Source organism: Sciurus carolinensis, chromosome 2, assembly GCF_902686445.1.
Source record: "Sciurus carolinensis chromosome 2, mSciCar1.2, whole genome shotgun sequence".
Taxonomy (NCBI): domain Eukaryota; kingdom Metazoa; phylum Chordata; class Mammalia; order Rodentia; family Sciuridae; genus Sciurus; species Sciurus carolinensis.
Window position 1 is genome coordinate 152,114,289 of NC_062214.1, and position 18,597 is coordinate 152,132,885.

The 18,597-nt window shown below is 38.0% G+C and overlaps 1 pseudogene; it reads left to right on the forward strand.

Moving 5' to 3' along the window:
- Nucleotides 1–13,457: 13,457 nt before the first annotated feature.
- Nucleotides 13,458–14,099, forward strand: LOC124977950 (high mobility group protein B1-like; annotated as a pseudogene).
- The last annotated feature ends 4,498 nt before the right edge of the window (nt 14,100–18,597 follow it).

Consider the following 18,597-nt stretch of genomic DNA (forward strand, 5'->3'; position numbering starts at 1 on the left):
AGATTTTAGGAGACTTAGCATCTCCACAATATTGAGTTAGCCAATTCATGCTGAAATCTAGTTCTGCATTTGTTTATGTACCTTTCAAATCATGTTTTGTCATTTTCTTTGTGAAGGCCTTGTAGATAAGATATATTGCTTTACATTTTTATGCTATTATATTTAGTATTTTAAAATTCTCATTTTGGAAATCTTTTGTTGGTATTAGCAAAGAGTTGCTGTTTATATCTAGATTTTTATATCCAGAAAACTTAAATAACTCTCTTACTAGTTCTGATTATTTATGTAAAGGTTCTTTGCGACTTTCTACATGAGTATTCAGATTAATTGCAGTTAATGTGAATTTGTTTTGTAAGTTTCTTCATTTCCTACAACTGGCTAGAACTTACCACATTGTATCAACTTATTAAGTCAACTTATTATTCCTAGGCTAAACCAAGATTTGTTTGGAAGATACATTTTGTACATTATTATATTTGTTTTGCTCGTATTTTAAATTCTGCATCTATGTTCATAAGTAGTATTGACATGTTATCTACTTTTCTCCTAGTATTCTTGTGAGGACTGAGTATCAAAGTAATGTTATTCAGTGAGTTTGAAGGTATTCCCCCTTTTCTCTATTCTAGAATAGTTTGTAGAACTAGAATTATTTCTTTCTTGAATGTTTGATAGAATTGCTGGTAAAACCCAATAGATCTAGAATTTTGTTTGTATAAAGATTTAATTCCTTTAACAGTTATTTAATTATTCAGGTCTTCTATGTCTTCTTGAGTCTATGTCAGAAATGTACATTTTAAGTAAGTTTGTCCATTTGCCCATATAAATATTTAAGACCACTTTCTATATTTAGTAAATAGAGTAATAGAGCTTTCTTTCTAATTTCTATTTTGATTCCTTATTTGGTCCACAAGCAATTTAGAAGTGTGTTTCTTAATTTCTAAACATGTGAATGTCTTCTAATAACAGTTTTATTGTTGATGTATGATTTAATTACCTCATTAGAGAACATGAGATGTACTTTATGGTTCACATTAATTTGGTCAATTATGAATGCTTTATGTGTGCTTTGATGGTTTGTGTATTTCAGAGAATTTTTCTATTTTATATGTGATCAAATTTATGGGCACAAAGTTCATAGTATTGAACTTTATTGTTCTTTTCAGCAGAAGACTGAATGCTCTTAATATTTTATCTCTGGTGTTCTGGAACTTGACTAAGATGACTCAATTTGTGGACCTTTTAAAACTTATTAAAACTAGGATATACTGGATATCCAGAGTCTTCACATTGTTATCTTTTATTACTATCAGAAAATTCTGTTATTATTAAAAAATGTTTTTTCCTCTCCAATTTTCTCTCACTTCATTCCTGGACTTAAGGAACACTGCTCAGATTTATGTCAACACCACTTCAGTCTATTTTACCTAACTCTAAACTTCCCTTTTGAAGTATCTAAATACATTTGTTTCTAATTTTTGTATTCAGGATTATATTTTCAGGTCTGCTTTTCAGTATACTACTTCTCTTTTTAGCTTTGTCAAATCAACTGTTTTCAGACAGACATGGTCATTTTTATAATCTCTTGCTTTCTACTTTGTTTGTTTTGGCAGTACTGAGGATTGAACCCAGCTACACCTGCAGCCTTTTAAAAAATGTGTTATTTTGAGACAGGGTCTTACTAAGTTGTCCAGGCTGGCCTCAAACTCATGATCCTCCTGCCTCAGACTCCCGTGTCTCTGGGAGTACAGGCATCCCCAGCCTGCCTGTTATACCTTTTACTTGTATAGCAATCCTTTTTTAGCCTCTTCCCTGAAATCTTTTCATTGTTTCCTGCCCATAATTTTGGTTGTTTCTCATTTCTTTGAGTATATAAAGTATTTTTTATTTGTGTCCAATAATTTACATGTCTAATTATTATGTATATCTGCTTCTCAGTCTATTTCCCGGCATTCTTTAATAATGGTTGTTTTCTGACATTTCAGGGATATATATACTTTTTAACATGAACTCATATCTTTAAAACTTTGTATTTGGCATTTTGCACATGGTTCAAAAATGGTTTCCATTCTAGAGGTTTTCACTTGACTTCTGTCTAGTTTCAGGTCTACCACCAACCCCAAACACTTTAAAATAAATATTCGCCTTGAAGATTTTTGAATAACCTAAGGTAAAATGAAGCCACATAAAATGTGACTGGTAGTTAAGAATATTCAGAATTATTCTCCCTCCTACCATCCCCACAGTTTGAGAGAGTCAATTTTCCTTATATTTCTCAGGGATGGGGCAAGTCTATTCCTAAATCACCCTTTACTTGAGCACATAGCCCTAGTAAGCTTTTATGGGGATCTCTTATTAGCCATCCTACTCTCTGTGTTCAGGAAACAAATTCTTCCTCTGTGAACTCTTTGCTGTACAAAAATGAAGATACACTTTCCCCGGGTTTGACAAATCCCTTGGAGCAAAAGCCGACCTAAGTACTCTGCTTACTTTTCTAGATTCTTGCTTTAAATTAGTTCTTTTTTGACCTCAGAATATGTCTTCATTCCTGGACAGATCATCAACAAGGCAAAAAAGATGCTAAAATAACATTTCATTCAGGATCTTTAGAGACTGTTTCCAGCAGTGGAATGGATCAGTGTTTCTAGCTCACCACAGTACAGAGAAATGAATATCAATTTCACTCCTTTAACCTAAGGCTTGGATCCTTTTTAAAATGCAAATGCCTGTGCTTGAGATAGGGTGTTAAGGCAGCTTGTCTCTTAGTGTTATCTTAAAAAACCACCTCCAGGAAAAATCATCTGATATGCTTATTAAAATGCCAATCATAGGTCCCATTCAAAATTTCTGAATACAGATCTTGGGATGAGGCAGGGGGAGAGAATTTTTATGAAGTATCCCACTGGAGAACTACTTTTAAGTTGTTATCTTTTATGCTTTTATACAAATTTGTTTCAGATTCTCTTCTGAAATAAATTTTTATAACAACAACAGCAACAACAAAAACTTAGAAATACTTCATATCTGGAAGAAAACATCTTCCTGATGTTGACTTAAAAATTTTTTTTTCCAGGTCCTGCATTGGGGGTACTTTCTCTAATTATCATCTTTATCTATTGATTATTTAGTCTCAAAGTCAGAGGTTAACTTTTGTTACTAAATTGTCTGAAGAACAGCCAAGAAATTGTGAAAGTTTATTTTTTTTTTTTTGGCCACACTTGTAGAGAAACCACAGATCCTCAAAAAGAGTAAGTAGCTTCTTCTTCCAGAAAGGGATGTGTTATGTTTTAGATAAGTCATGTCCTCCAAAAGCTCATGTATGAGACGACAATGCAAGAAGGTTTAGAAGTGAAAGGATTGGGTTATGAAAACATTAATCCAATCAGAAAATTAATCTCCTGTTAGGGATTAACTGAGTGGTAACTGAAGGCAGGTAAGGTGTGACTAGAGGAGGTGGGTCATTGGGGGCATGCCTTTGGAGTATATATTTTGTCCCTGGAAAGTGAAGTGTCTCTCTTTGCTTCCTGATGTGATATCCTGAACAGCTTTCTTCCACCATTTTCTTCTGACATGATGTTCTGCCTCACCTCAAGCTCCAAGGAATGGAGCTGGCCTTCTATGGACTGAGACCTCTGAAACCATGACCCCCTAGAGAAGCTCTTCCTCCTCTTATTGTTCTCATCAGGTCTTTTGGTCACAATGGTGAAAAAGCTGACTAAAACAGGGATAGGGACTTTGAATGTTCTTATAAAATATGTTTGAGCATAACTCTATTGTGATAGAGATCTTTGAAATACATTTACTAGGTCAAAAGGTATGCATTATTTTATGGTTTTTCCATTCCTAGCAAAAATAGCTTTAGTATCCAGATTATTTAAAAAAAAAACAGTATATATTCAGTGTTAAATATGTAAAGATATGTCAGAAATATTTAGGAAGAAGTTAAAATTACCCAAACCTATCATAACCTAGAGAAAACTATGGTCAAACATGTTCATATTTTATTTTATTAGGCATTTTTATTATGCATAAACACATTTTTCAAAGCCATATTATTTTGTACATCCTCTTTTATAATCTTATTTTTCACCAACATTATATTGTGACTCTCTTTCTACATCTATAAAGGTGAAATTTAGAAACCTGAATAGTGTTTTGTTATGCTTGGCATCTAGTAGAATACCTGATACTAGAAGTTCTCAGCCCTTGTCTTTGCAGAAGGGACAGTCATTAGACATTCAGGTTTAAGCCATTAGTTTCCTCCTACCATCAGTCATTGCATATTGGATGAGGGGTAAGCAAGCCCCCCAAAACAGCCAGTCCATGGGCTGGCCAGAGATCCGAGGTACAATCTCATAATCAAGGACTGCGATAACTCATGAGATTCCCTTTTCTTAAGGAATTTGAATTGAGAATTACATAGAGGAAAAGACAACAGCAGGAGAGCAGAATTGAAAAGTCATTCAGTGCAAGACATCAGAGGTGAAGGGATGTGTTTCAGGTGCATTTCATCAGAAAGCAACTCTGACATAAAGATAAGAAATGGAAAGGGAGCTTCTGGGATGCAGGAAGAAGCAGTCAATTCACGAGTCAGTTCATGGCTGAGCACAGGAGTAGAATCCACGCTTAGGCTTCTGGACTCTCCCTCCGGTCACCTTCTGCTGAGATTGGGGATGGCCCATTACGGGGCTCTCACTGTTAAACTCCTGTTAGATTTCATCTCCCTAATACTCATGTATCCTTACAATTTTATCTACCAATTCATCCACCCGTAATTTGAAAGTTTGAGTGAGTCTCTGTTCTGTGAAGCTTAAAGAATATAAATAGCACAATTGTTTTGATTGTTTAGACCCAAGAGTTAAGACAGTGGATTTTTTGTTTCAGGATTATAGTTGGGGTGTGTGTGTGGGTGGGTGAATTTTTGTTTAAATATATTCCTTATTTCTAGTTTCATTGCAATGATTAGGAAGCATGACCTATATAGTTTGCACTTTTCAGAATGTGAGGTTTTCTTTGCACCTATGAATAGTATATATTTCTACACACACTAAAAGGAGTGGTGTGAATGTACACTCTCAATGTGAAGTTCCAATAATTTAACTTTATCAAGTGTATTATTTAAGTACTCTATGTCTTTCTGTTGGCTTCCTGAACTATCAAGAACTAAAGAGTGGTCTGGAAAAGTCTTTACTTCATACTGTCTCTGACCATCTTTTTTCTAAAACTTCCAGTTTTAACTTTATACAGTTTGACATTATTCATTTTCTGAAGTGTTTTTTCTATTTAATGTCACTCACCTTGACACTTTTTGTCTGATGCTTATGTGGCTACCAGCTTTCTTTTTTGTGTGTTTGTTATGTATCTTTTGTCATGTCTGTATTTTTAACTGTTCTGCATCACTGTTTTTGTTCAGGTGTGTCTCTTAATAAATATATATAGATATTGTTGATATTTTTGTTTGGATCTGTCAAAAGTCTCTGGAATTAATAGAATGACTTTAGACACTGTCTAGCCATCCCTAAGTCCATTGATTTTCTTCCTGGGCCCTTAGTTTCCCTTGGTGTTAGGTGTGGCTATGTTCTGGCTAAAATATGGTAAGTGAAGTCTGTTCATTTCCCTGGCTCTGTCTTCTTTACTTTTTCTGGTTTACTTGACAACAGCCAAGGCAACCTTGTAAAGTACAAGTGAACAGCAGAGCCTCTCTCAGTCTGAGTCCTTCGATAACTGCATGGAGCAGAGGCCCTGTTTTGCTGTTTGAATTACTTAGAAGAGAGAAATTAATTTCTCCTATGCAAAGTCACTCAGTTGACATCGTCACACCAGCTAGTGTGAACTAATGCAAGAAATGGTAAAGAATGTGCAGTGGTTTAGTAACAAAAACCTAGAACATACAGTACAATCTTAAGAGTTGGGCAGTCAGGAAACAGACGGAAGGCCAATGGGATGGAGACCCACGAGCTGCAAAGGTAAAACATTTGGAGAAAATGTTGTCATTGGACTGGGGAAGTAGCTCAGTCATAGAGCACATATCTGCTTAGCACATGTGAGGCTCTGCGTTTGATCCCCTGCACTGAAAAAAAAATCACTTATTTGCAAGGTAGATAAAATGCCTACTGATCTCATAATTTTAGGGAAAGAAATCCAATGAAAGAATGTCAGTACTGTGTGCTAGTTGACAAGGGTATATTTTGCAAAGTTTAGGAGGAAAAGTTTATTATGCAAGAACTGGTTTGCTCTTCTGATTTGAAAACAAAAAGAAAATAGAGTCCAGAAATTTGGAGCTTAAGGATCAGGAAAAACTGACTATTTTGGAACACAGACAGCAGCAAATGAAGTTGAAAACAGATTTTGAGGGGTACAGCCCTTTGAGACTCAATCCTAGAGCCAAGCACTCATTAAGGTTGTGATATTCCCTCCCAAGTCTCCCCAGATCACCACCATTTCACCGGGTGAAAAAGAGAGGAAAGGAATTGAATGAGGAAAAAAATTAGACTCAAATATTATATCTAGGAAAAAAATCTGGGTATGGATTTGCTATCAGGGAACTTCCTGATAGCAAATAAATTAGAAACTATTAAGCACTTAGAGAGAATTGTACAGCCTGTGTCTAGAGTCTATATACTATTAGAAACTTCCTCTCTGATATTTAAACTCTGGTAAATGGAAGTGCCACATCTGTCACCTGATATAGCAATCTGGGAAGAGTGACCACAAACTAGGGCATGGTCAATACCAGTTGAGGCTATTTCCATGCAGTTTCTGCCCTATGTTTGGTAAAGCTGTTGAATAAGAGGTCAAGTTCTGAACATCATTTGCCCACATATCTGGAGGAGTCCCACAGCACGCAGGAGGCAGCCCACACCTTCAGGCTTCTCTTTGCTCTGGATAATACTGCAGGTCTGTAACAGGAGAGAGGTTCCACGCGAGCTGGCCTCACCCATCCCATAGCTGTCTCTCACACGACCCTTTCCCCTTCACACTTAGAAAGGCTAGAACAGTTCCCTGAGGCTTCCTTCCTTTTTTCTCCCTTTTCTTTAAAAAATTTTTTAACAGTTTTATTGATATATAATTCACATACCTTAAACAATTTACTTATTTAAATTATACATTGTCATCATAAAGCTGAAAATGTGCTTTGAATTAATTCAGTCTCTGTTGACACACATGAGTCTGTTTGCTATTTCTCTAAATGGTTTTGAAAAAAAAGTTTCCCCTTATTATTATCATCAGCAGTAGCAGTAATGATTTATTGAGCACTCGTTATGTAATGGGCGCTCATTATGTAAAGGCTATTTAGGGAATGGTATGTATATTAAATCCACTGTGATATGCTTAGTACAAAACTTAAACATATAATCTGTTGAAAATTCTTTAATGAACAAGTACATAGAAAAGTCAATGATTACAAATGATGATAAATTCTATAAGGGAAATTAACAGAGTGAAGTAAGAGAAGATGAGAGGAAACTACTCAAGTGTTCTGGGAAGCATTATCCATGGAAAATTTACCATGGAATGATTTACTGCAATAAGATTGACATTTGAGAGTTAAAATATGTTTTATATCTGAATCTTTTCATTTCATATTTGGGCAATGTTTCAATGAAGACATGAAATCAAGCAGGCAGTTGGGTTTTCAAGCCATTTTGTACTTTTTTTTCCCCACATAATGGCAATATATGTACATATTAATTTTCAAAAACATAAAATTAGAGAAACTTTTAAAATACAAATTTACATCTTTGGTGATCATACCAAATTAAATAGTCGAGTGCTTAAAATATGATCCCAATTTTTCAAAATAACATGCAAGTTAATATGTTTTATATATATCATACATATGCATGTATATATTTATTTGTTCTAATTAGTTATACAGGACAGTAGAAGGCATTCTGACATACATAAATGGAGTATAACTTCTCATTCTTCTGGTTGTACATGATGTAGAATTACACCAGTCATGTGACATATATGCACATAGAGTAATAATGTCTGATTCATTCCACTGTCCTTCCCACATCCACCCTCATTTCTATTGAGAAGATTTTCACTACAGTAAGTAGGCAGATGAACAACCTCTGGGTAAGCTGTTCATTCCATGGGTGGAACGTTGTTAATGCTGTTCACAAACATTTCCTTCCAGGGACAGGTAGGATTATACTTCACTGCCCTTTTAAATTTAGGCATGACCAAATGATTTACCTTGGCCAGGGAGATGTGAATAGAACTGATGTGGATCTTTTCTGGGATTAAGCTTTAAGGCGTAATGTGCAATTCATTTAGCTCTCTTTTCACCACTGGGGTCGTGGAAACTCATAATGAGATGAAGGCTTTGTCAGTCTGGCCCCTGAGCCATGTTCCTAGCAGAGCTCTCTGCCAATCTGCTTTGGATCTGCAGTGTGAATGAGCTAGAAACCTGTTGTGCCAGGCCCCTGGGTTTCTGGAGTTATTTGGTTTATTCTCATTCAGCACATGAATATCAGAATTGGATCACTTTATAAGATCAAGATAAACCAGTTCTTTCTGGGAGCTACCTCTTCCCCCCATATTCCCACAAGTGTCCAAGCACACAGCTGTGGCCATGTGAAGGCACCACACACTGCTGCCCTCTGGGTCTACAAAGCTGTCACAGAGCGGCTTCAGCTCATCTCTGGTATAGCTCCTCTTGCCTGTGGACGGAGTCTTGGAACTGAGCTCCTCACGTGGCTCATCTCTCTTTTGACTTTGGACCAACTATCTTCTTTTTGCTCTTTAATGAACATCCCTTCCTAGTGATTCATCTCCCCTCTCCCAGACCCTCCCAGACAAGTACTCCTCTTGCTGTGTCCCAGGAGTCTTCTGAGGTTCTGTGGTTTGGTCTTGTCTCCCTGGACCAGCAAAGGATCTGGGATATACCTTTTTCTTTTGTATCAACAGTGGCAAAGTCAACTTTATCAATTTCCTCTTAATCTAACTTGTTTACTTCTCCCTTGCCATTCTTACTAGCCACTTCTTAAGGGTTTAGCAGTAAGTTTACTTACATCTGGAGAGTTGGAATATTCCTGTGTAAATAGGTATGCAGCACTCTGTTGGCACTTAATATGGGAAAATTAAAAAAAAATAAAATATGTACTTCTTGAGCACAAAATGTTACCTTTTTAGAGAAAAAACTCATTGTATGTGAAATAATGTGTGCCTTTTTTCAGCATTATATATGTATCAGTAAATTCTATGAAATGTGGTTTAGACAATTGAAAAATTGGGCAGCAGTTGATTAGGTTCAAGCTACAGAGTACCTACTTTATTGAGAAGGGAAATAACCCTGATGAGGTATTGGAAAGATGGCAGCATCCTTTTTCTCGTCTACTGGGAAGTGAAAGAACAATAGTTCAGGGGCAAGGGGATGGGGGAAGCCACTGATTACATTTCAGAAGAAATGTGAAAATAGAACATTTTTGTTTCATTGGGTAACAGATTAACCTCCCGAGTCCACATGTGGATGTAGATAAATAAGTATTTGGTAAAGTTGTTTTCTAGGGTTTCTGTAAGAATCATCACTAGAATAAGTGAAAAATGGCAAATGTGGCAAAATCAATCACTTAAATTCCCTTCTTTGACCAGCATGGAGGGAGTGGAGAGAATCTCAAAGCCAGAGAGACTGTGGGAATTATAGGCTGCATGTCACTTTGCCTCCACGGAGGGCAGAGGCCCCCATTTTTGTCAACCTCCTGTCTGTACCTAAACACATTCCAGAAAATGGCCTCACTTTGCAGGATGTGTCCCTTTTGGTATATCCTTCTCTTCAGGGAGTCCCCTGGCAGCACATGCTAAAATGCCTCCCTGTAATAATGTTGTCTATAACAGTGTTCCAAAAAGGATTCCTGTTTCTTTGTTCTTATAAGTGTAAGAGCTTGCATGTGTTGTGTTGCTCTTTAGCAACAATCAATAAAACTTATGGGAAAAGAAAGTATCTCCAAAAACAGGAAGGAAAAGTGAGAAGGAGCAGCTGTCCTCACACTCCTAGCCTTTCTCAGCCATCAGTTTAGCTGTAGATTTCTCCAGGACTACTCCCTTGCCTAGCCCTGCTCTACTCACTCCCAGGAGAACAAAAGGTCAGCGTTTTCTGTGAGCTTGTGGTGTGTTTGGACTTGGCAGGACTAGCTTTCATACAAAACAGCTGAAATACAGGATCCAGTCTGTGGTCTTCACCCCTAGGGCGCTCTGTATCTGTGACAGCTTGGGCAGCATTTGCCCCCAGCCCTTCCCTCCTCTTCTTTTCCAAGCTTCTGTCCTTTGCCCTTGTTGGCACCCAACAGTGCAGCCCAGGCTTTTGAGCACTGGACATGACTTTGGGTGAGTTGGATGCTGCTACCCAATCTCATTTCCTGACCAGGTCTTGGCTCCTGACCAATTATCTGAAACCTTGGAATCTCCACTTGAACTCCTCAGCTCTCTATCCTCCATCACCTCCATCTGTTCTTCAGTGCCTAGCCCAGAATACCTGAGGATTCCCAGGACTGACCTTGCACACTGTAGGATTCTCTGCTTTGTCCAATCCCTGTATCTCATGTGCCCATTCATCTTCCATTCCTTCACTTGGTAAATGGCCAAATGCACTACCTCACTTCACTCCTTGAAGGCACAAGTCCTATTATGCCTTCAACTTCTGGCAACTACCTTGCTGTTTTCTGGATGGTCACTGGCCCCTCATCTGTAGTATGCCCCAACCTCACTCTCTTTTCTGATTGCCATGTTCCATTTCATCATCATCCTCTTTAAGGTCTCAGGACCTTTGCTACAGTTTCCTTTTCCTAGGGGGTGTCCCCTGTCCCTCCTCCTTCGACCACATTCTATGCATAGCCATCACCTCATTTTCCTTTCAGTCTCAGTGTAATGTCTGATCCCCTACTAGATATAAGCTCCATCGGAAGCATTTTGGCACTGAATACTGAGTACAGTGGCTGCACACAGTGAGAGCATCATGATGGTGTATTGGATGAGTGTAGGATTTTCCTGGCCACCCTAGACCCTGAACTTCAGAGTCATGTTGACTTTCTCCTCTCTCTTGCTGTCCAAATCCAGTCTCAAGTCTGTTAACACTCTTGCTCAAATAAGACCTCTGTTTCTGGATTATTAAAATAACTTCCCAAGAGGTATCCTGTTTTATCTATTGTCTCTGCCGTCATTGTTCTTCAGTGACTTCTCTTGAATTATTTGCCATGATTGTTGTTTCATAGTAAAACACCTTCTACTTTCCTTGTACCTTAGCCTGACATTTAAGATGTCTCAATGTTGTTTTCATCCTTTCCCCTCCATGTCCTCTGTCAGGTCAAGCTGCATCTCAGCCTTACCATTCAGTTCACATCCTCTCCATGTGCCTGTGCCCTGTTTCCTTCACCTATACTCACCTCTATCTTCTCCATTCTACCTGAAAACTCCTCTCCCCAGTCTGAGCTGGAATTGGACACTGCTCCCTCAGAATTCTCTGATTTTTGTTGATATTGCTAGTATCACATTACTTTCTACCTTGTACTATTATTGTTTATATGCAAAATGCTTTTAAAGTGAATTGCAAACTCCTCTACATATGGGACTAAATATGTATGTGTAGTTAAGTATATATATATATATATATATATATATATATGCATATATATATATATATATATACACACACACACACACACACACATACATACATATGTATGTTACTTAGGGTCTACAAAATTTGATTTCAATAGATATTTGCTGAATAAATGCACAGGGTAACTGATCTGTAATGGAGGTAAGCAGTACCAAGGAAGACAAGAGATGCTAGGTACTGTGGCAGTGTGAGAGTGGAACAACTGAGCCCAGAGTTTAGGATCACTGTAGCTCCCCCATCAGAGAGGGCTGAGTTACTGAGGAGAACTTTCCCTTGAACTTCAAGACTTCTGTATTACCATCCTCTTTGAACACTGAACTGGTAATGAGGATCTCGCTTCAAGGCTGTTGATGGATGGGGTTTGACACCCAGCTTTGTGGTCCTCTTGCTTCATTTCACAGTCTTAGAGCTGGCAGAACAAAATTTCACAGACTGAAATGATCACAGGAAAATTGAATCTGGACTCCAATTAGCTTACTGGAGTATAGAACAACTGGTAATTACCAATTTTTATTTAAATTTCTTTTCTCTCTTCACACACTGGGGTCAAGGTTTCTAGTCAAATAATAAAATATGATTTTTTGTTGAGTTAGGAAAGTTAGAGTAGTTGCTTTCTGAGACTTGGCAGGTATATTGTTTTTTCCCTTGAGGCTCTGTAATAGCAGAGCTTATAGCAAGATGGAAAAATGGGTTTATCTCATGAGCTAGTTCCAGTTGGGTGGTAGAGGCTCCCTAGAGTATCTACCATCTTGTAGCCGAGTATCATTAAAAGAGAATTGAGCACATGTGTTCTTTTGTTTGGTCAACACATGGTTAATGAGCACTTTAGTATGTTCCAGACCCCTTGCTGATCACTGGGGATATGAAACCAAAGGAGAAAGGAACGATTTGACTTCACGCAGCTCACAGACATGTGAGGAAAGCAGACAAATTGTGAGTGTGTGAAGAGTCTTACAAGAAGAAGCACATAGGTCTCTTGGAATACCTGATTGCAAAGAAAGGGTAAACTTAACCCCAGGCAGTGGTAATTATTATTATCCCCATTTTACATACACAAAAATTGAGACAGGAAACCAGCTTGTTGAGGGTCTTGTGTTGTAACTAGTAGAATTAGAATTCTCAACCAAGATAGTTTTACTTTGAAGCTCCTGATCCTCTGTTCTTATTGGGTTTTGTTACTCTATATCAGACATGACCATAAACTATAATAGAATGATATGTCATTTAGCTTGTGCTGTCTCACAAGGGGTGATTGTGCATTTTCAGGAACTTTGCAAGTTTTTCTGTGTTGTGCTAAGCTTGACATCAGCCATGGTGGGAATATCTATGAAATAGAAATTGGCATTCTCTATAAATCAAACATTTTTCTTTTCCAAAGAGCTAGTTATTAAACATCTACCAGCATACCACTGAATGTGCAATGCTACCACATTCTTTAAAAATTCATAAAATCAAGTTTTTAAAAAGAATTCAGTCCAGCAGATCTGAACTTTTAGTGGCATGGGAATCATTTGGGGAAGGTAGGATTTGTTAAAATGGATTTGGGTTCAGGAGGTGTGATGGTTAATCTTGATCATCAATCTGATTGGATTGAGAGGTACCTAGGAAATTAGTAAAGTTCACTTCTAGATGTGTCTGTGATCGTGTTTACAAAGATGATTGGCTTGTGTGTCAGGGACCTGAGAGGGCAAGACCCAACCTGAATGTGGGTGGCAGTATCCAATAGACAGGGGATCCAGAAGGAACAAAAAGTGGAAGGAGACCGCACTGGGGCAAGTGAGTTCTAGATGGGCACTGGGCAATTCTGTGCCTTGCTGAGGAAAACCAACTAAACATGGGCAAAGGAGATCCTAAGAAGCCGAGAGGCAAAATGTCATCATGTGTATTCTCTGTGCAAATTAGCCGGGAGCAGCCCAAGAAAAACCACCCAGATGCTTCAGTCAACTTCTCAGAGTCTTCTAAGAAGTGCTCAGACAGGTGGAAGACAAGATCTGTTACAGAGAAAGGAAAATTTGAAGACAGCAGAGGCGGACAAGGCCTGTTATGAAAGTGAAGTGAAAACCTATATCCCTCCTAAAGGGGAAACCTATATCCCTCCTAAAGGGGAAACAAAAACAAAGTTCAAGGATCCCAACATATCCAAGAGACCTCTGTTGACCTTCTTGTTCTGTTCTGAGTATTGCTCAAAAATCAAAGGAAAACATTCCAGTCTTTCCATTGGTAATGTTGCAAAGAAACTGGGAGAGATGTGGAATAACATTGCTGCAGATGACAGGCAGCCTTACAAAAAGAAAGCTGCTGAGCTGAAGAACATTATGAAAAGGATAGTGCTGCCTCCTGAGCTGAAGGAAAACCTGATGCAGTGAACAAGGGAGTTGTCAAGGCTGAAAAAAGCAAGAAAAAGAAGGAAGACGAGAAAGGTGAAGAGCAGGAGGAGGAAGTTGAAGAAGATGATGAAGAAGATGATAATGAATAAATTGGTTCTAGTGCAGTATTTTGTTTTGTTTTGTTTGGTTTGGTCTATAAAGCATTTAACCCTTCTGTGTACAACTCACTACTTTTAAAGAAAAAAAAGAAATGTAAGACTGCATAAGATTTGTTTTTAAACTATACAGTTTTCTTGTCTTTTTCTTTTTCTTTTGTATAGTTAACACACTACCTAATGTGTCTTTAGATAGCCCTGTCTGTCCTGGTGGCATTTTTAATAACCATTGCCTGGTACAGTAGGGGGGTTGTAAATTGGCATGAACATTTAAAGCAGGTTCTTTTTAGTGCACAGCACAAATTAGCTATATACGGGGACAGTAGCTTTTTATTTTCAGTTGCCTCTGACACAGCTTATATGAAATAATTGTTGTTAACTGAATACCACTCTGTAATTGCAAAAAAACATTTTTTTTTTAAAGAGTGGAAGGAGAAGAAGCCCACCAGTGCCCACAAACTCACTTCTCCCTCAGTGGGGTGTGATTTTTGCTGTTGCCATCTCTGGTGAACATCAGACTCCAGCTTCTTCAGCCTTGGAAGGTGGACCCACATCAGTGACTGTCCAGGAGCTTCCAGACTCAGCCTCGAAGTGGGGCTGCATCATTTGTCCCTCTTATTCTGAGACTCCAGTTTCTTGGACTGAGTACTTCCTGGTTTCTCTGGCTCTTCAGCCTGCAGATGGCCACTGTGGGACCATTCAGCCTCTAATGTGAGCTAATTTAATAAATTTGCTTTTGATAACTATGTGTCTATAATTATACCTATATATTTGTCTATAGATATATATGTCTATACATACATATGTGTATGTGTGTGTATAATATTTGTATATTTCCTATTGGTTCTTTTCCTCTAGAGAATACTAACACAGGAGGTTGGGACTGAGAAAAGAAATTTTCATTTCCAAAAAAGATTCAAAAGGAAATGAGAACCACTACTATAGAACAAACTTTTAAAATGGTTTCTTTTCTTCCTTCTCTTCCTCCTCCTCCTCCTCCTCCTCCTTCTTCTCCTTCTCCTTCTTTTAACATTAAAGGTGCCATGTGAACTCCCTGTCAGTGGTTCCAAACCTTGGTCACCCATTAAAATTACCATGGGAACCAATAAAAATATGAGGAATTGGTAATATGTGCCCAACTGTATTTCAGAATTGATATGGATAAGTAACTCTGTGACTTCTGATGACCCTCTCTTGGTTTTGAACTTGAATGCTTATTGCATTTGTCTATCTCAGTGTGATCACTATTGGATATATGGGGCAGATAACTTGGCTCTTTAGTTTATAAGTTTTCAGATCAAAACAAACTGTATTTGAAGAATCATACCTGAGTAGACTCATTTTTACCTGGACAAGATTTAGAAGGTGAGATTCTGGATTTCAAGTCTGAGTCTATTGCTGTAATGAGATGAAGTTCTTGGGGATTGTGGGAAGGGGTGAGTGTATTTTGCATATGGAGTAATACAGAAAATTGGTGAATAGAAGATGAACTGTAGCAGATTAAAGTGGTCACAAATTCTTTGATACCTCTAACCCCTGGAAGGTGGGATTTATTTCCCCTCCTTGTGGGCCTGGAAGCCTGATAGCATTGACCAATAGTGAAGGCAGCAGCAATGCTGGGTCAGAAGGGACCTAATCTTTAAAAGGAGTGGCAGGGCTGGGGATGTATCTCAGTGGCAGAGTACCTGCCTACCTAGGTTCAACCCCAAGCACTGCTAAATAAATTAAAGGAGGGGTATTTTCTACCTTGCTCTTGAGCTACCATGTGAAAAGTTTGCCATAGAAGAAGACTATGCAAATATTCCCTGAGAAGACATGATGAGAAGAAGAGACCAGGTGAGTCCAGAATTCCATTTGCTCCTATAAAGGCAAAAATCATATGAGGGAAGCCATATTGGATTCTCCAAACCAGTTCAGTTGCCAGCTAAATACCACTGAGTGATCCCGATTGACACTGCCTGGAGGGCTACATGGTTACTCCTGCTCAAATTCCTGTCTCTCACGATGGTAAAATCTGTAAAAGACCTTTGTTGTCAGCTACTAAGTTTTTTTGGTGGTGTGTTACATAGCAATGGATTAGCAGAACCCTTCCCCAAGTGAGTGTAATGTTCAGCCTCACTGCTCAGAAATCATTCACCTGGGCGCCATGAAGATTTTTTTCCCTAACCTTTTATCCACATATTACCCAATCATTCTGTTCATTTCCCACCTAAGTAAACTATTTTTACTTGGAAAATATATCTCATGCATTTAGAAGAAAGAATTCATTACCTCCATTTAGCATTCAATAAAATGTTGAAGACTTTTAATGAGATCAAGTACTAGATAAAGAGTCAGGAAAATTTAACTTTAGCCTCAGATTTGACATCAGTACCCCATAACCTTGAGCAAGTCATTTGTCTTTTCCTAGTCTTGTTTTTGACACTTACACAATGAGGAAGTTAGACTACTTTGTCTGTAAGTTCCCTTTCACTTGTGGGATTTTGTGACTACCAGTGTAATGATATGTCAAGAAGTAACTACCAGTGGGGAGGGTTTATTTTCACAGAAAACACACAGCTCATCAATCTCCTTTTGATCACCAGTGACTCAGTCCAGATTCATATTTACCACCCAGGGGTGAAAAGTTTTGTTTCTACATCACTAGTAACTTCCTCAGGTGGTTAGCTTCCTGAGTATTCATGCCTATTTTAAATGCACATAGCTCAAGAAGAAAGGAAAAAAAGAAAAAAAAAAAAAAAAAAAAAAAAAAAAAAAACAAAGTTCAACATCCATTCTTTTATTCCATAAAATTCTATGAAGGCTTTGTGTTCAGTTTGATTATGCTGGGCAAAGGGTGCTTCGTGCCATGGGCTGTTCCAGTGGAATGAGAGATAGAGTAATGAAATTCATGACATGTAAGTTTGGATTTACAATTCAGCAACAAATCTGTCTGTGAGTCTTTCAGAATTTATCCACCTCGCCTTAGTGACATGTCAAAAGCAGAAAGAAAGCATTCTTTGTGTGGAAAACTGAAATATGTACCATCCTAGGACTGTAAATATAGTTGGTCACTTCCTGAAGCTCCAGTTAATCCCACTGACCTTTCCCAAAATGTTTTTTTCTGGCCTCCATTAATAGCAGAGGACCTAACCCACTGCTGTTAACAATGCACATTACAGTTCTTAAAAGCTGGAGAATAGTAGCTCCATGTAATCAGAACTGTTTTTTTCAATTCCTTTATTTTCAAAATTCACATATAACCTTGTGTAGAAGTTCAGATATTCCTGGTAGTTAAAAGTCAATGTCAAACTCTTAACATGCCCCAGAGGATCATAAAAAAAAAAGAAAAGGAAAAAAAAATCCTGCTTATTCCCCTACCCTCATAAATCAGACCAAACACATTCTCCAATAAGAATATTTTCTCTCATCCTTCGCTCAGTGCAAAAAGCAGCAGTACAAAATATGAATTTCTTGATGTGTGCTACCCTTGGATGACAGCTGGTAGAATACAACATTGCCATTTGTATTCAAGGGACCTTTTATTCCCAGCTGCATGAGCCAAGCCACAGGGCTTGCAAGAATGCTTGGGATGCTTCCTGTGGACTTAGGACACAAAGAAACTGTGGTGTGGCTCTGAAATAGGAACCAGTAGAGAGAGAAGAGCTGAAAGGGACATTTATTATGTTAGAAAAGGCATTGGTATTCATGCTTGCAGTGAGTGTGTATGTGGAAGATAGCATGTGTGTATTTATGAGAATATGTATATGCTGACTTTGGTTTCTTTATTTGAAACAATTGAAGTTATTGTTCTCAACATATAACCTAGAAGAGTATCAGAATGTCTTGGTGGGCACTGAGCCATCATACCTGTGGTTGGCCAAGTTGAATGAGAGAATCACAGAATTAGAGAAGAAGCCTGTGTTTTTCCTATTAATGGTTAAACCATTGCCCCTGATAAAATTTTGAAAAGTTTGCAAATAGGAAACTGGTCACTCAAGCTGGAATTCCTTCCAAAATAAACTCCTTATTTCACTAAGTATTGAGCAATTTTGGTATGCCAGGGAGTTCCAACAGAAGTTGTTTTCCATGAAACATTCAAAACTGATCTGTTTCTAACTCATCCCATCTGCCCTATAAGGGCCTTGGAAAGTCACCAGTAATATCACCTGGTATAGCAAGTGAAAGATTTGAAACATTTTTGTGTATGTCTAAGTCAGGGGATCACCACACACACCAAAGAGCTTTTGAGATGATTAACCAAGATTGTGGTGAAAAAGGAGCTTGAGTTTATAGTTCATGGTCCTTATTTGGAGTATCATGGATTTGTGTACAGAAATATAATGATAATACAAACAAGACCTTGAAGAGTATCTGACATCAGTGATAGACTCCCCTTAGTTATTCTTTTCCAAATTATAGATGCACTAATCAGCATTGTAGGGTGAGGGGGACCCCGATGTATAGGTCAATTGTTCTTAGTCTCATAAGTAACAAATAGAGAGGTTCTATG